At 45.2% G+C, this 14876-nt stretch overlaps 1 protein-coding gene across 2 annotated transcripts in view; it reads right to left on the bottom strand.

Moving 5' to 3' along the window:
- Window positions 1–6686, bottom strand: part of ELK4 (ETS transcription factor ELK4) — a 101946-nt gene extending 95260 nt beyond the window's left edge. For both annotated transcript variants that reach the window (XM_077481216.1, XM_077481217.1), the window contains exon 1: window positions 6562–6686. The gene's annotated coding sequence lies outside the window, so the exon portion shown is untranslated. The remainder of the gene's footprint in view (window positions 1–6561) is intronic.
- Between the last annotated feature and the right edge of the window lie 8190 nt (window positions 6687–14876).

Here is a 14876-nt window from a genome sequence, read left to right as displayed (position 1 = left end):
GCTCTCCTCCGTGCTGCCTTCCCCCTCCGTGCATCTGTCCCCCTCTACGTGCCACTGCCCCCCCCTCTCTCTCTCTCTCTCTCTCTCTCTTCTCTTTGTCCCCCTCTATGCATCTGTCCCCCCTCTCTCTTTTCTGTGTCCCCCTCCGTGCATCTGTCCCCCCCTCTCTCTTCTCTGTGTCCCCCTCCGTGCATCTGTCCCCCCCTCTCTCTTCTCTGTGTCCCCCTCCGTGCATCTGTCCCCCCTCTCTCTTCTCCCCCTCTGTGCTACTGCCCCCCCCTAGGTATGTCAGGATGGAGAGCGGAGGTAGGAGCCTCGTTTTCTGAATGGACAGAGTCTGTGGCCACTGACTGTCCATTCATATAACTGAAACATTGTAACCTCATGTGATTACGATGTCTCAGTTAATGAATGGAGAAGCCGCTGCCTTCTCTCCATTCATTATAAGTGCAGCAGAGGCTAAAGAGAAAGGGACTAGGGAATATCTGTCCCCAGTCCCTTTCCCTGTCGCAAAAAAAAAAACAAAAAAAAAAAAAAAAAACACACACACACACCCCCTTAAAAAAAGAAAGCATTGTAAAAAATAAATTATAAACATTCATAAACTTCTGAACAGAAAATAAAAAAAAGCTAAGATAAAAGAATCGAATATATATATATATATATATATATATATATATATATATATATATATATATATATATATATATATATATATATATATATATATATTTTTTTTTTTTTATATTCTTCGTATAGTCGTTGACTAATCGATAGATTGGTCGACAGACAAATTGTTAGTTGCAGCTTTAGAACAAAGCTTGCTGCATTTTTAAAAAGGTGCCAGGACTTTAAATGAATGGACTGTCATGCCTGCACACCTAGGCTCTGAAGTAAAGAATCGGAGTCAATGCACAAAACTGCAATTCGGACCTCAGCTGGAATAAAATTTTACTAAATTAGCTGTACATGGACATACTTTTCAGCAAGCCAACCTTTCGATATTAAATTTTTTAAATTTTTTTTGGTCTTATGTAGTATTCTAATTTTCTGAGATACTGAATTTTGGGTTTTTTGTATGCCATAATGATAAAAATTAGAAGAAATGCTTTAATACTCTATGTGTGATGTATCTTTATAAAAATATGAGTTTCACTTTTTTAATTGAATTACTGAAAAAGTAACTTTTAGATGATATTCTAATTTTATGAGATGCACTGAGAACCGAGTGGTCTTTGATCCCTCCATTATCAGTCTTGGAGCCAGCAGGGGGCCAATGCTGCCTCCACTAGGCAAGTACTATTTTATTTTTATTTCATTTTTTAAAACACCTCTTTTAACCACTTCAATACCGGGCAGCATCTTTGGAGCGGTGTATACACCACTCCTGCCCATTGAAATCAATGGGGCAGAGTAGCTATACCGCCGGTAAAGCGCTGCAGCAGTGCTTTACGGTGGTTTTAACCCTTTCTCGATGGTAAAGCGGTGCTAAAAATAACGCTGTTTTACTGCTGACGCCGCTCCCGCCCCAGTGTGAAAGGGGCCTTACACAGAAGTTTATCCCTTTGATCTAAGAATGAAAAGTTAGTTACAGTGTTTCATTTTAAAAACTTGGCAGACTGCCCAGATGTTTTCTTTTGACAGCTGAGTGAGCAGATAAGTCTCTCCACTTGTTATATGAAAGAATCTGCAAACTATGCAATAAAGATTGTCAGGGGGGTTGAATCGAGATCACGATTTTTTAATGATTAATTGTGCAACTCTACCTCTAATACTGACCTGCTGATAAGTTTGCAGTCTGTTGCCGCTCCTAACCTGTGTTGGGTGATTAACATGATTTATTTTATAATACTTTATTCTTAGATTTCACATCATTTAATGTTTTTTCGTTGGAGATACTTAAAGTTCCAATAAACAACTCCATCATTGACTCAAACATTATTACCATCAAGGTTATATGGTTTTGTCTTATTATACTCCATTTCCTGTGAATGTAAGGCAGAAGGGTTTTTAACCATTTGCAATGCTGACCATACCATGTTTGTTTGTTTTTTGAAAATATTTTGACAAAATAGCCAGACTAAATGATATTGTGAACTGATCGCTGACTTGTATCCCAGTGTGTTTACTTTGGGGGTTTCTTTGCCCAGTAAGCGTGATATTATTATGGCTATGGTTGGAAGTCAGCACCTTGTGTATTTTTTGGTGGCTTATTTTTCTCTTGTCCTTTTTAGAATGGGGCTTTTTGGTCTATTTTCTGATTGATCTAGGGCAGGGATATGCAATTAGCGGACCTCCAGCTGTTGCAGAACTACAAGTCCCATGAGGCATAGCAAGACTGAAAGCCACAAGCATGACACCCAGAGGCATGATGGGACTTGTAGTTTTGCAACAGCTGGAGGTCCGCTAATTGCATATCCCTGATCTAGGGATTATACGGCTGACCTAACTGCTTTTAGATAGCACCTGCATGTTACACATATGAGGGCTCTCTTTGATTTGTGAGTAGCACTCTCAGTACATTGACCTCCATAATATATGGGGATTATACTACTTAACCTCTTCCCGCCCACTCTATAGCCGAATGACGGCCGTAGAGCGGGCGCTTTCGTCCGGAAGGCTGTCCCTGGACGTCCTGTTTACTTCCGCAATGCGCACCGCCGCGGGCGCGCATCGGGGAAGTTCTGTGTTTGCCGTGTCCCCCGGAGACAGGCAAACACAGATCGCTGTAAACGGGCAATCACAGCAGCCGTTTACAGCACGATCGGCGTGTCCAATGTGAGATGATCTCATATGTAAACATATGAGATCATCTCTCAGCGCCGCTCTCCCTCCTCACACAGACAGCGTGTGAGAGGGGAGAGATGAACGGCTGCAGCGGCCGTAAGTGTAAAAAAAAAAAAAAAGTGCCATCCTGCCCCAGTGCCACCTGTTGTCAGTGCCATTTGTCGCCAGTGCCACGTATAAGTGCCATCTGTCATCAGTGCCACGTGTCATCAGTGCCACGTGTCATCAGTGCCACGTGTCATCAGTGCCACGTGTCATCAGTGCCACGTGTCATCAGTGCCACGTGTCATATGTTGTCAGTGTCACGTGTCATCAATGCCACTTATCAGTGCCACGTATTAGTGTCACGTGTCATCAGTGCCATGTGTCATCAGTGTCACGTGTCATTGTCCTGGCGCTCCAGGGCCTTCAAAAGTGTAATATGTAGTCAACAAGTTAGATGTGTAATTTATGCTCCTAGAACACGTGACGGCACTCCCTGCATGTTGGGCCTCTCTATGTGGCCAGGCTGTGAAAAAGTCCCACACATGTGGTATTGTAATACTCAGGAGGAGTAGCAGAATTTTTTTGGGGGTGTCATTTGTTGTATACACATGCCATGTGAGAGAAATAACCTATTACAATGACAATTTTGTGGAAAAAAAAAAATGAAAAATCTTAAATTTTGCAAAGAATTGTGGGAAAAAAAATGACAACATCAAAAAGCTCACCATGCCTCTTACTAAATACCTTGGAATGTCTACTTTCCAAAAAGGGGTCATTTGGGGGGTATTTGTACTTTCCTGGCTTGTTCGGGTCACAAGAAGCGAGATAGGCCACCAGTACATCAGATGTGATCAATTTTGTGCGATTCGCATGACAGCTTGTAGACTCTCTAACTTCCACAAAGACCAAATAATATCCACTAATTTGGGTTATTTTTACCAAAGATATGTAGCAGTATAAATTGTGGCCAAAATGTATGAAGAAAATTTTTTAATTTGCATAATTCTGTCACAGAAACAAAGAAAAATGCGTTTTTTTTCAAAATTTTCTGTCTTTTTTCATTTATAGCGCAAAAAATAAAAACCCCAGAGGTGATCAAATACCACCAAAAGAAAGCTCCATTTGTGGGAAAAAAAGGACAAAAAATTCATTTGGGTACAGTGTTGCATGACTGAGTAATTGTCATTCAAAGTGTGAGAGCAACGAAAGCTGAAAATTGGTCTGGGCAGGAAGGGTGTTTAAGTGCCCAGTAAGCAAGTGGTTAAAGAGGGATTCCACCTAAAAAAAAATATTAAAAGCCAGCAGCTATAAATACTACAGCTGCTGACTTAATAAATGGACACTCACCTGTCCCGGGTTCCAGCGATGCCAGCAGCCGAGGCCGATCGATCGCACGGTTCTCGGCTGCTGCCGTCACCATTCTAGGTGAGGGAATCAGGAAGTGAAGCGAAACGGCTTCACTTCCCGGTTCCCTACTGCGCATGCGCGAGTCGCGCAGCGCAATAGAAGTTCTCCGCGCTGTCACTGGGACCCGTGTGTGTCCCAGCAGACAGCGCGGCAGGACAGGATATGACATAGACTCCCACAGGAGTCTATGCCTGGAAGTGGGTGTAAATACCTGTCTTTGACAGGTATCTTCACCCCCCTCCCCCCTGTAAGGTGCCAATTGTGACACCGGAGGGGGGGGAGGGTTCCGATTAGCGGAGGTTCCACTTTAGGGTGGAACCCCGCTTTAAGTGCCATGCTGCATTTCTCATTCAATTTAAATATGATGTTTCCCTCCTCTCTTTTCTTATACAGGATCTTTTTTTTTTTTTTTTTTTACAGTCAAGGAAATAAAGGTCCTGAGGAAGCATAAAGCGAAACTTGGACCTCTGACTCAGGAACAGGGAACCAATATGATAAATACTATGTGGTTGTATTAATGAGAGCTTCGGTTTTCTTGTTTTCATCATTTTCTAATAAATTTTAGAATACATTTTTTGTATCGTATGTGTAATAAAAGGATTTTGTAATATTTCGTAATACTGTTCCTTTTCTGGTACCGGTAGAGTCCGCTAAAAGTGTCCTAATCTTTTAATGCATGTACAAGCTATTGAGATTTGAGCGTAGGTATATCTTATTTCTACCACATCACAAAGATCAACTAACTGTATCAAACCCAATGTATTGTAATGTTCGCCTCTGTATGAGTAGTCAGAGAATATAGCTTAGTGTAGTAGCTCCTATTCCTATAAGCCAAACAAGCCTAGCCTACTGGTACGTGGCTGTTCCCAGGAATACCTTGTTTACTGGCCAGTAGGTTTAGGAGGCTGCACAAACGGTGAACAAAAAAGGATCCTCTGGTTACAGGAGTGCAGTTGTCTGCAGGGGATGGCTGGGACTGGGGGTCACAGGAACGTACTCAGCGGGATGTGCAAATGGGTCAGTACAGGCAGAGGCAACCCTGCACTGGTGGAGCAGTGTCCAGGAATGCTGTTGCTGGCTGCACTGGCTCTGCCGACACTGTACTGATATGGTAGAGATCAAGGACACTGTTGGTGGCTGCACTGCCTCTGGTAACAGTGACACTGGTGTGGCGACAATCAGGAACATTGTTGCTGGCGACACCGTGATGGTAATTGGGGACATCGTGACTGGCTGGTCACACTGTCTTTGTTTGGGGCCTTGTACCTGCACCCTCATGAATCTCACATTGGGAGCAGCTGCTGCATCCCAATAGATATCGCTGGGACTGTCAGCGGAGGGAAGTATGGAACCAGGGAAGGTAAACATGGATTTTGTACAGGGTATGCAATAATATGGGTGAATGAGATCTTCTGGTGACACTGGGATTGGTGTGGAGGTGATTGGGGCCACTGTGACTGGCTGTACTATTACCTCTCATTCACATGAACGCTCACAATCAATGTATACCCCAAGCAAAGGCTGCGTTTGCTCAGGGATGCATCCCCATGCTGATAAGCAGTCCCACTGATATTGTTTTGGGACACAGCTGTTGCTCCTAATCTGACATCCATCCAGGTGCGTTTATGAACTCGCACCGTCTGTGTCCGGGCCTTGCACCCACACAGATGTCAGATTGGTAGCAGTGGCTGTGTCCCAATTGACATCAATGGGACTGTCTAAATGGGGAAGCACTAACATTGTGTATCCCCGTTTGGGTGAATATGGCCCCCACACGCATTGACGTGCCCTGTGTGAATGATATCTTATGGTGAAACTGGGACTGGTGTGGTAGTGGTGTGACTGTAGTGGAGGAGGCAGTACTATGTTTCCTCTCTGCCTGTCAAATGCCCCCTGAAGAGTAATACAATCATAATACACTGGAATTTGACTGGCATGGACAAAATCTAGAACAGCTAAGCATGGCAACCTACCAGCAGGAAGCTGATTGGTTACTATGCACAGCTGCTCCAGTTTCAGTAAATGCCTCCTCCCACCTTCCACTGCTAACAGGTGTCACCAAAACAGGAAGTAATAAGAAAGTTTTAGAGCAGACACAAAGACCGCAATAAACCTGTGAAAGAAGTTGTCAGCCTGAGGTCAATCTGACTGCAGCTGTCACCAGCACATGAGACGTTCTCTCCCTGTAAGCGCAGGCATTTATTGTACAGGAAATGAGGTGAAAGCACAGCATATAATGAGGACAAGCAGTAATGAAGCCAAGAACCTCAGTAAACGAAACTTCCAATACAGCAAGATACTGGGTGGACTGCCAGCGAAACTTGTGGAGAGATCCCCGTTATTTTCAGAAGTCGCCTCCATTACGAGCACAGAACCACTTACCTGCCGCACTTCAATCTGCCACTCCGGCCATCCGATCGTCTACCAGATGGCCCTTTCTGACAGCTCACTCTGGACCCCTCATACACTGCTCCTGGGCAAAAACATTAACGCTTCTGACCCCGGAAGTGCCATGACCTGACAGAACACTTCCGCTTCCGGAGTAAAAAGTGATTTTTTTTTTTTTTTTCGCTTATAGCGTAATACGTGTAGGGTTGGAAGGGCTCCGTGGGTTGTGTAGTTCTTAGGAGATCCTCGCCAGATTCAAGAAAAGCTCCAATCTTCCTTTATGTACGAGAGAGCATAGGAAGGGCAGAGTATAAACCTGGACAGAGTGATAGCTCTGCCAATCAATGAGAGACTGTACCGAGAATGACCTCTTTTCCCTGACCTTAGGTGGGCAGAGACAGATGGGTGTTGTGTGAGGGAAAAGAGGGGGAATAATAAATTTGAAGAAATTTGACCTTACTTGCAGAAATAGGTTGCAATTTGGGTTTGGTTCCAGCAGGGTTATGTGAACCTGAACCACTTAGGAGACCAGGCATTTTCTACCACTTTTTGTATACACCTGTTTTCTTTTTCTTTTTTTTTGCTTAGAACCCCCAAACATTATATATTTTTTTTTAAAAAGGGCCTAGAGAATAAAATGGTGGTTTTTGCAATATTTTTATGTCACACAATGTTTGCGATGCGTTTTTTCAAACAATTATTGGGAAAACAATACACTTTTTAAAATCTGATGGAAAAAATAAAATACATAACCCAGTTTTTTTTTTGTAAAATATAAAAGATAATGTCACTCTGAGTAAATAGATGCCAAGCATGTCACGCTTTGAAATTGCACATGCCCGAATAGCAACAACAAACAAAATAGTAAATTTTACTACCCGTAGGCGACGCTTTAAGAGCCTTTACAGGTTCCCACTTTATACAGTGCCTTGCAAAAGTATTCGGCCCCCTTGAACTTTTCAACCTTTTGCCACATTTCAGGCTTCAAACAAAGATATAAAATGTTTATTTTTTGTGAAGAATCACCAACAAGTGGGACACAATTGTGAAGTGGAATGAAATCTATTGGATTTTTGAAACTTTTTTAACTAATAAAAAAATGAAAAGTGGGGCGTGCAAAATAATTCGGCCCCCTTGCGTTAATACTTTGTAGAGCCACCTTTTGCTGCGATTACAGCTGCATGTCGCTTGGGGTATGTCTCTATCAGTTTTGCACATCGAGAGACTGAAATTCTTGCCCATTCTTCCTTGCAAAACAGCTTGAGCTCAGTGAGGTTGGATGGAGAGCGTTTGTGAACAGCAGTTTTCAGCTCTTTCCACGGATTCTCGATTGGATTCAGGTCTGGACTTTGACTTGGCCATTCTAACACCTGTATACGTTTATTTGTGAACCATTCCTTTGTAGATTTTGCTGTATGTTTGGGATCATTGTCTTGTTGGAAGATAAATCTCCGTACCAGTTTCAGGTCTTTTCCAGACTCCAACAGGTTTTCATCCAGAATGGTCCTGTATTTGGCTGCATCCATCTTCCCCTCAATTTTAACCATCTTCCCTGTCCCTGCTGAAGAAAAGCAGGCCCAAACCATGATGCTGCCACCACCATGTTTGACAGTGGGGATGGTGTATTGAGGGCGATAAGCTGTGTTGCTTTTACACCAAACATATCGTTTTGCATTGTGGGCAAAAAGTTTGATTTTGGTTTCATCTGACCAGAGCACCTTCTTCCACATGTTTGGTGTGTCTCCCAGGTGGCTTGCGGCAAACTTTAGACAAGACTTTTTATGGATATCTTTGAGAAATGGCTTTCTTCTTGCCACTCTTCCATAAAGGCCAGATTTGTGCAGTGTGCGACTGATTGTTGTCCTATGGACAGACTCTCCCACCTCAGCTGTAGTTCTCTGCAGTTCATCCAGAGTGATCATGGGCCTCTTGGCTGCATCTCTGATCAGTCTTCTCCTTGTCTGAGCTGAAAGTTTAGAGGGACGGCCAGGTCTTGGTAGATTTGCAGTGGTCTGATACTCCTTCCATTTCAAAATGATCGCTTGCACAGTGCTCCTTGGGATGTTTAAAGCTTGGGAAATCTTTTTGTATCCAAATCCGGCTTTAAACTTCTCCACAACAGTATTACGGACCTGCCTGGTGTGTTCCTTGGTCTTCATGATGCTCTCTGCACTTTCAACAGAACCCTAAGACTATCACAGAGCAGGTGCATTTATACAGAGACTTGATTACACACAGGTGGATTCTATTTATCACCATCAGTCATTTAGGACAACATTGGATCATTCAGAGATCCTCACTGAACTTCTGGAGTGAGTTTGCTGCACTGAAAGTAAAGGGGCTGAGTAATTTTGCACGCACCACTTTTCAGTTTTTTATTTGCTAAAAAAGTTTAAAATATCCAATAGATTTCGTTCCACTTCACAATTGTGTCCCACTTGTTGGTGATTCTTCACAAAAAATAAAAATTTTATATCTTTATGTTTGAAGCCTGAAATGTGGCAAAAGTTTGAAAAGTTCAAGGGGGCCAAATACTTTTGCAAGGCACTGTATCTACAAAGGCGGTCTAGTGCTAGAATTATTGTCCATGATCTGACAATACCTCACGTGTGGGGTAATCGCTGTTTGCATACATGCGGGACCAACACACGGGTTTGCGCGCTAGGATGGGGCACTTTAAATTTTATTTTTAATTATCATTTTATTTTTTTTCATTTTTACACTTGCTTTAATATATATATATGTGTGCGTGTGTTTTTTTTTACTGTTATTGCTGTCACAGAGAATGTAAACTCCCTTGGGACGTGATATATATATATATATATATATATAATATGTTGTTAGATAGATAGAGAGATATATATATATATATATATATATATATATATATATATATATATTAGAGCTGCCACGACGAGTCACCGTAATTGACTACGTCGACTCCAAAAATACGTTGACGTGCGTGAAAGGCGTCGATGTGTCACACATTGCGAGTTGCAGGTCAATACACCCACACCACGGCTTTCAGCACAGTGCTTTTCTCCCACACATGATCATCTCTGACTGTCCCCTATCCTCCTCCAGTCCCCATCCGTCCTTCTCCACGCTGCACTGTGTCTCCCGCTCTCCTCCGTGCATCTGTCCCCCTCCATGCTGCTCCCTGTCTCCCTTTCTTCTCCGTATCTCCCGGTCTCCTCCGTGCATCTGTCCCCCTCTCTTCTCTGTGTCCCCCTCCATGCTGCTCCGTGTCTCCCGCTCTCCTCTGTGCTTCTGTCCCCCTCTATGTTGCTCCGTGTCTCCCGCTCTCCCCTGTGCTTCTGTCCCCCTCCATGCTGCTCCATGTCTCCCGCTGTCCTCTGTGCTTCTGTCCCCCTCCATGCTGCTCTGTGTCTCCCGCTCTCCTCCGTGCATCTCTCTTCTCCATGTCCCCCTCCATGCTGCTGTCCCCCTCCATGCTGCTCCCAGTCTCCCTCTCTTTTCCGTGGGTGTCCCCCTCTCTTCTCCCCCTCTGTGCTGCCGTCCCCCTCAGGATGGTGAGTGGAGGTAGGAGCCGATAAACCCGGCTCCTTAGTTTTCTAAATGGACATTCACATAACTCTAAGGCCGCGTACACACGGGCGGACTGTTCGCCCAACTTTGTTCGTCAAACAGTTTGACAAACAGTCCGCTCAAAATTAGCATGAGCGGACTTGACCACACACGACGAACGAACAGTCCGCTGAAAACTTGCGCGATGACGTGAACGGCACGTACGACGGGACGAGAGATTCGAAGTTCTATACTGCAATGCAACCTTCGGCGTGTAAATCCTTTCTGAGCATGCGCGGAACTTAGTTTGACGAACAAGCCTACACATGAGCGGACTGTCCGCTCAAACCAAGTTTCAGCGGACAGTCTTACGGAAATTCCGAAAAACTTTGTTCGTCAGACTGTCCGCTGAAACTGTCCGCTGAAGCCCACACACGAGCGGACTGTCCGCTGAAACACTGTTCAGCGGAAAAAGTTGGACGAACAGACCGCCCGTGTGTATGCGGCCTAAGGCCGCGTACACACGGGCGGATTGTCTGCCCAACTAAGTTCGTCAGACAATCCGACAGACAGTCCGTTCAACTTTTGAATGAACGGACTTGCCCACACATGGCACTTTTTGAGCGGACTAATACGGCGGACTAAGTCCGCCATACAATCCGCCCTACTTTTGAAATGAACGGACTCGCCCACACACACGGAGGAAAGTCCGCTCATTTCGAGCGCGTCTCCAGGTAGGCGGGGCCCGCGAAGCAGACGTCGCTGACCCCGCCGCCTGAAATGGACTTAAAGGGGAACCCAACGCCGAAAAAAATCGGCGTGGGGGTCCCCCCAAGTCCACAACAGACACTTGTCCGAGCACGCTACCCGGCCGGCCAGGAAAGGGGGGCGAGCGAGCGCCCCCCCTCCTGAGCCGTACCAGGCCGCGTGCCCTCAACATGGGGGGTGCCTTGGGGAAGGGGGGGCCGCGCGGCCCCCCTACCCCAAAGCACCTTGTCCCCATGTTGATGAGGACAAGGGCCTCTTCCCGACAACCCTGGCCGTTGGTTGTCGGGGTCTGCGGGCGGGGGGCTTATCGGAATCCGGGAGCCCCCTTTAATAAGGGGGCCCCCGGATACCGGCCCCCCACCCTATGTGAATGAGTATGGGGTACAATGTACCCCTACCCATTCACCTGTGAAAAAAAGTACAAAAAAAACACAACACAGGGTTAAAATATTTTATTGCACAGCTCCGGGGGTCTTCCGTCTTCGGGGGTCTTCTCGCCGGACTCCTCCGCTATCTTCTTGTAGCTCTTTTGCTAGCGGAGGAGTCCGGCTTTCTTCCGCGCCGCCGGCCTCTTCTCCCGACTTCGGGGGTCTTGTCCTCCTCTTCGGTTCTTCTGCCGGGCCACCGCACCTTCTTATAGCTCTTTTACAGGCGGAGGCCCGGGTCTCCTCCTCCTCCTCCTCCTCCTCCTCGTATCACATGGTATATGTCACATGGGCTCGTCACATGGGGACTATGACATCGTAAGGGGGCGGGGTCACCATGTGACATAAAGCCATGTGACACTGCCCATTGTCACTATATAAGTGGCCGCGCAGCGTGGCTCTGGCATTCCGGCCGGAGAGATCGTCGAGGCAACATCTCCTGGAGAAGAAGAAGAAGAACGGAAGGCGGCGGCGGCGACAGAAGACCGGGCCACCGCCTGTAAAAGAGCTAGAAGGCGCGGTGGCCCGGCAGAAGAACCGAAGAGGGGGACAAGACCCCCAAAGTTGGGAGAAGAGGCCGGCGGCGGGGAAGAAAGCCGGACTCCTCCGCTAGCAAAAGAGCTACAAGAAGATAGCGGAGGAGTCCGGTGAGAAGACCCCCGAAGACGGAAGACCCCCGGAGCTGTGCAATAAATTATTTTATCTTGTGTGTTGTGTTTTTTTTTGTACTTTTATTTTACAGGTGAATGGGTAGGGGTACATTGTACCTCATACTCATTCACATAGGGTGGGGGGCCGGTATCCGGGGGCCCCCTTATTAAAGGGGGCTCCCGGATTCCGATAAGCCCCCCGCCCGCAGACCCCGACAACCAACGGCCAGGGTTGTCGGGAAGAGGCCCTTGTCCTCATCAACATGGGGACAAGGTGCTTTGGGGTGGGGGGGCCGCGCGGCCCCCCCTTCCCCAAGGCACCCCCCATGTTGAGGGCACGCGGCCTGGTACGGCTCAGGAGGGGGGGGCGCTCGCCCCCCTTTCCTGGCCGGCCGGGTAGCGTGCTCGGACAAGGGTCTGTTGTGGACTTTGGGGGACCCCCACGCCGATTTTTTTTCGGCGTTGGGGTTCCCCTTTAAGTCCATACCAGGCGGCGGGGCCAGCGACGTCTCCGTCGCGGGCCCCGCCTACCTGGATACCCGCTCGAAATGAACGGACTTTTCTCCGGGCGGGAAAAGTCCGCTCATTTCAAAAGTAGGGCGGACTGGCACACACACGGGCGGACTGTCCGCTGAAATGCGAGTCCGACGGAAAGTCTTTCCAAAATTCCAAAAGACTTAGTCCGCCAGACTGTCCGCTGAAGCCCACACACGAGCGGACTGTCCGCTGAAATGTGTTTCGGCGGACTAAGTTGGGCAGACAGTCCGCCCGTGTGTACGCGGCCTAACATTGTAACCGCCTGTGATTACGATGTCTCAGTTAATGAATCAAGAGAAGCCGCTGTCTTCTCTCCATTAATTATCAGTGCAGCGGAGGCTACAGAGAAAGGGACTGGGGAAGTCCCTAGTCCCTTTCCCTGTCTCAAATGGGAGATGTCAGAGGTCTGTTAAGACCCCTGATATCTCACCATAGCCCCCCCCCCCCCCCCCCAACAGGGCTGATAAAAAAAACATTACAATAAATAATAATAAAAAAATTGTAAAAAATAATAATAATAAAAAAAACACACTGACACTGTCCCCACACACCCTCCCCCTTAAAAAAAGAAAGCATTGTAAAAAATAAATTATAAACATTCATGAACTTCTGAACAGAAAATAAAAACAGAACATAAAAAAAGTAAGATAAAAGAATATAACTAGTACATACATATATATATATTATATGTATGTAGTTATATTCTTTTATCTTAACTTTACAAAAAATGATAAGTACGGTACATAAAAAAAAGGTAAGATAAAAGAATATAACTACATATATATATATAATAAATATATGTTTGCACTAGTTATATTCTTTTACCTTTTTTATTTATGTACTTGCTCATTTTTTGTAAAGTTATCCAAAGCATTAATTGGCTAATCAAAAAAAAGAACACTCGATTAAGTAAAAAAATAAAATAAAAATAATTGTTATAGTCGATGACTAATCGAAAAAATAAGATTAGTCGGCAGACAAAATAATCGTTAGTTGCAGCTCTAATATATATATAGTGTGTGTATATATAGTATACAGATAATATATTGTGATCTCTCTCTCTCTCTCTCTCTCTCTATATATATATATATATATATATATATATTGTAGAGGGTCAGCCTGGGGCAGGGTTAAGAGGGGGTTAATTGAAGAAGGCAAGTACTTCCCCTTCAGGCCTGCTTATTATCAGGTGTGCTAAAAGTGTCAGGTGTGGAGTTGTTGAGTAGGAGAGAGGGACACAGCAGTACGCTGTGTGGAAACGTCCATTGCTGGAAGGTGTACCTGCTGGGTGAGCTTAACCACAAAAAAACTTTAGTTGTGTTTGGAGCCATGATCTGTTACCTCTAAGCCTGTGGGCTGATGAACTGTGAGCTGTATCTGGGTGCACATCAGTGTGATAAGACAAGTCGGCCTGGTCTTATGTTTTGTTTTGCTGAATAAAAGACAATTTTATTTTACTGGACTGCCTCTGAGCCAGCTCTTTACCCCTCTGATCCCCTACAATATATATATATATATATATATATATATATATTTATATATATGTGTAATAAGACCCTAAATCCCTCCTTTGGACTTGAAAGCGTTCAAAACGCCAAGATCAGCATTTTTTTAATACTTTAGATTTTCAAAAAATGGCGCCCTCGACGGGCAAGTAAACTGTAAGAAATGTCATGTCATTTTTTTTTAATACGTTGTCACAGGGATTATAAAACTCCCCTTTGATAGAAATAGGCAATGACAAGTACCCTTTATGGAGAGATCTGGGGTCTATTAGACCCTAGATAAATCATCTGCCCTAAAAAGCATTTGATCAGTGTGATTAAATGCTTTTCATGTTTTAAAAGTGGCGCCATTTACATCCTGGGAAACCAAAAGTGATGTATGCTCACATATGCCATTCCAGTCCCTGTATGCCTCTATGATCAGTTGGTGGAAGCACCAGCTGACCAACTGGGTGTCCCGAGGGGACATGACAATGTGAGAAAGCCATGGGGGGACGGACGGACGTCAGCTCCCACTGTAAAAGCAATCCAGTGCCTAAGTAGCCGCTAGGATTGCTTTTACAACTGAGCCCACCATCGTCTCTAAAAAACAATACTGCAGGCATCATCTCAGTAAAACCAGTACATTGCTGGTCATCAAGTGGTTAAAAATACCAATTTACTGGACTACTAGGCAAGAGGGTGTAAAAACAAATAGCATGGGGGTGCCCTGGGGAACATATACCAGGATCCTAGCAACCAATGATGCTTTAGCCTCTGTGCACACAAGGAATGTAAATATCCATTGTGACCGTAATAGGCAGTGACAGGTATTCTTTATGGAGGGATCAGGGGTGAAAAAGACCCCTGATCCCTCCTTTGCACGTCAAAGAATTCAGATTGCCAAAAACTGAGAT

The sequence above is a fragment of the Lithobates pipiens genome, unplaced genomic scaffold (assembly GCF_037356315.1).
Source record: "Lithobates pipiens isolate NorthernLeopardFrog02 unplaced genomic scaffold, aLitPip1_a1.2 Scaffold_16, whole genome shotgun sequence".
NCBI lineage: Eukaryota > Metazoa > Chordata > Amphibia > Anura > Ranidae > Lithobates > Lithobates pipiens.
This window is presented reverse-complemented; position numbering and strand designations above follow the sequence as displayed.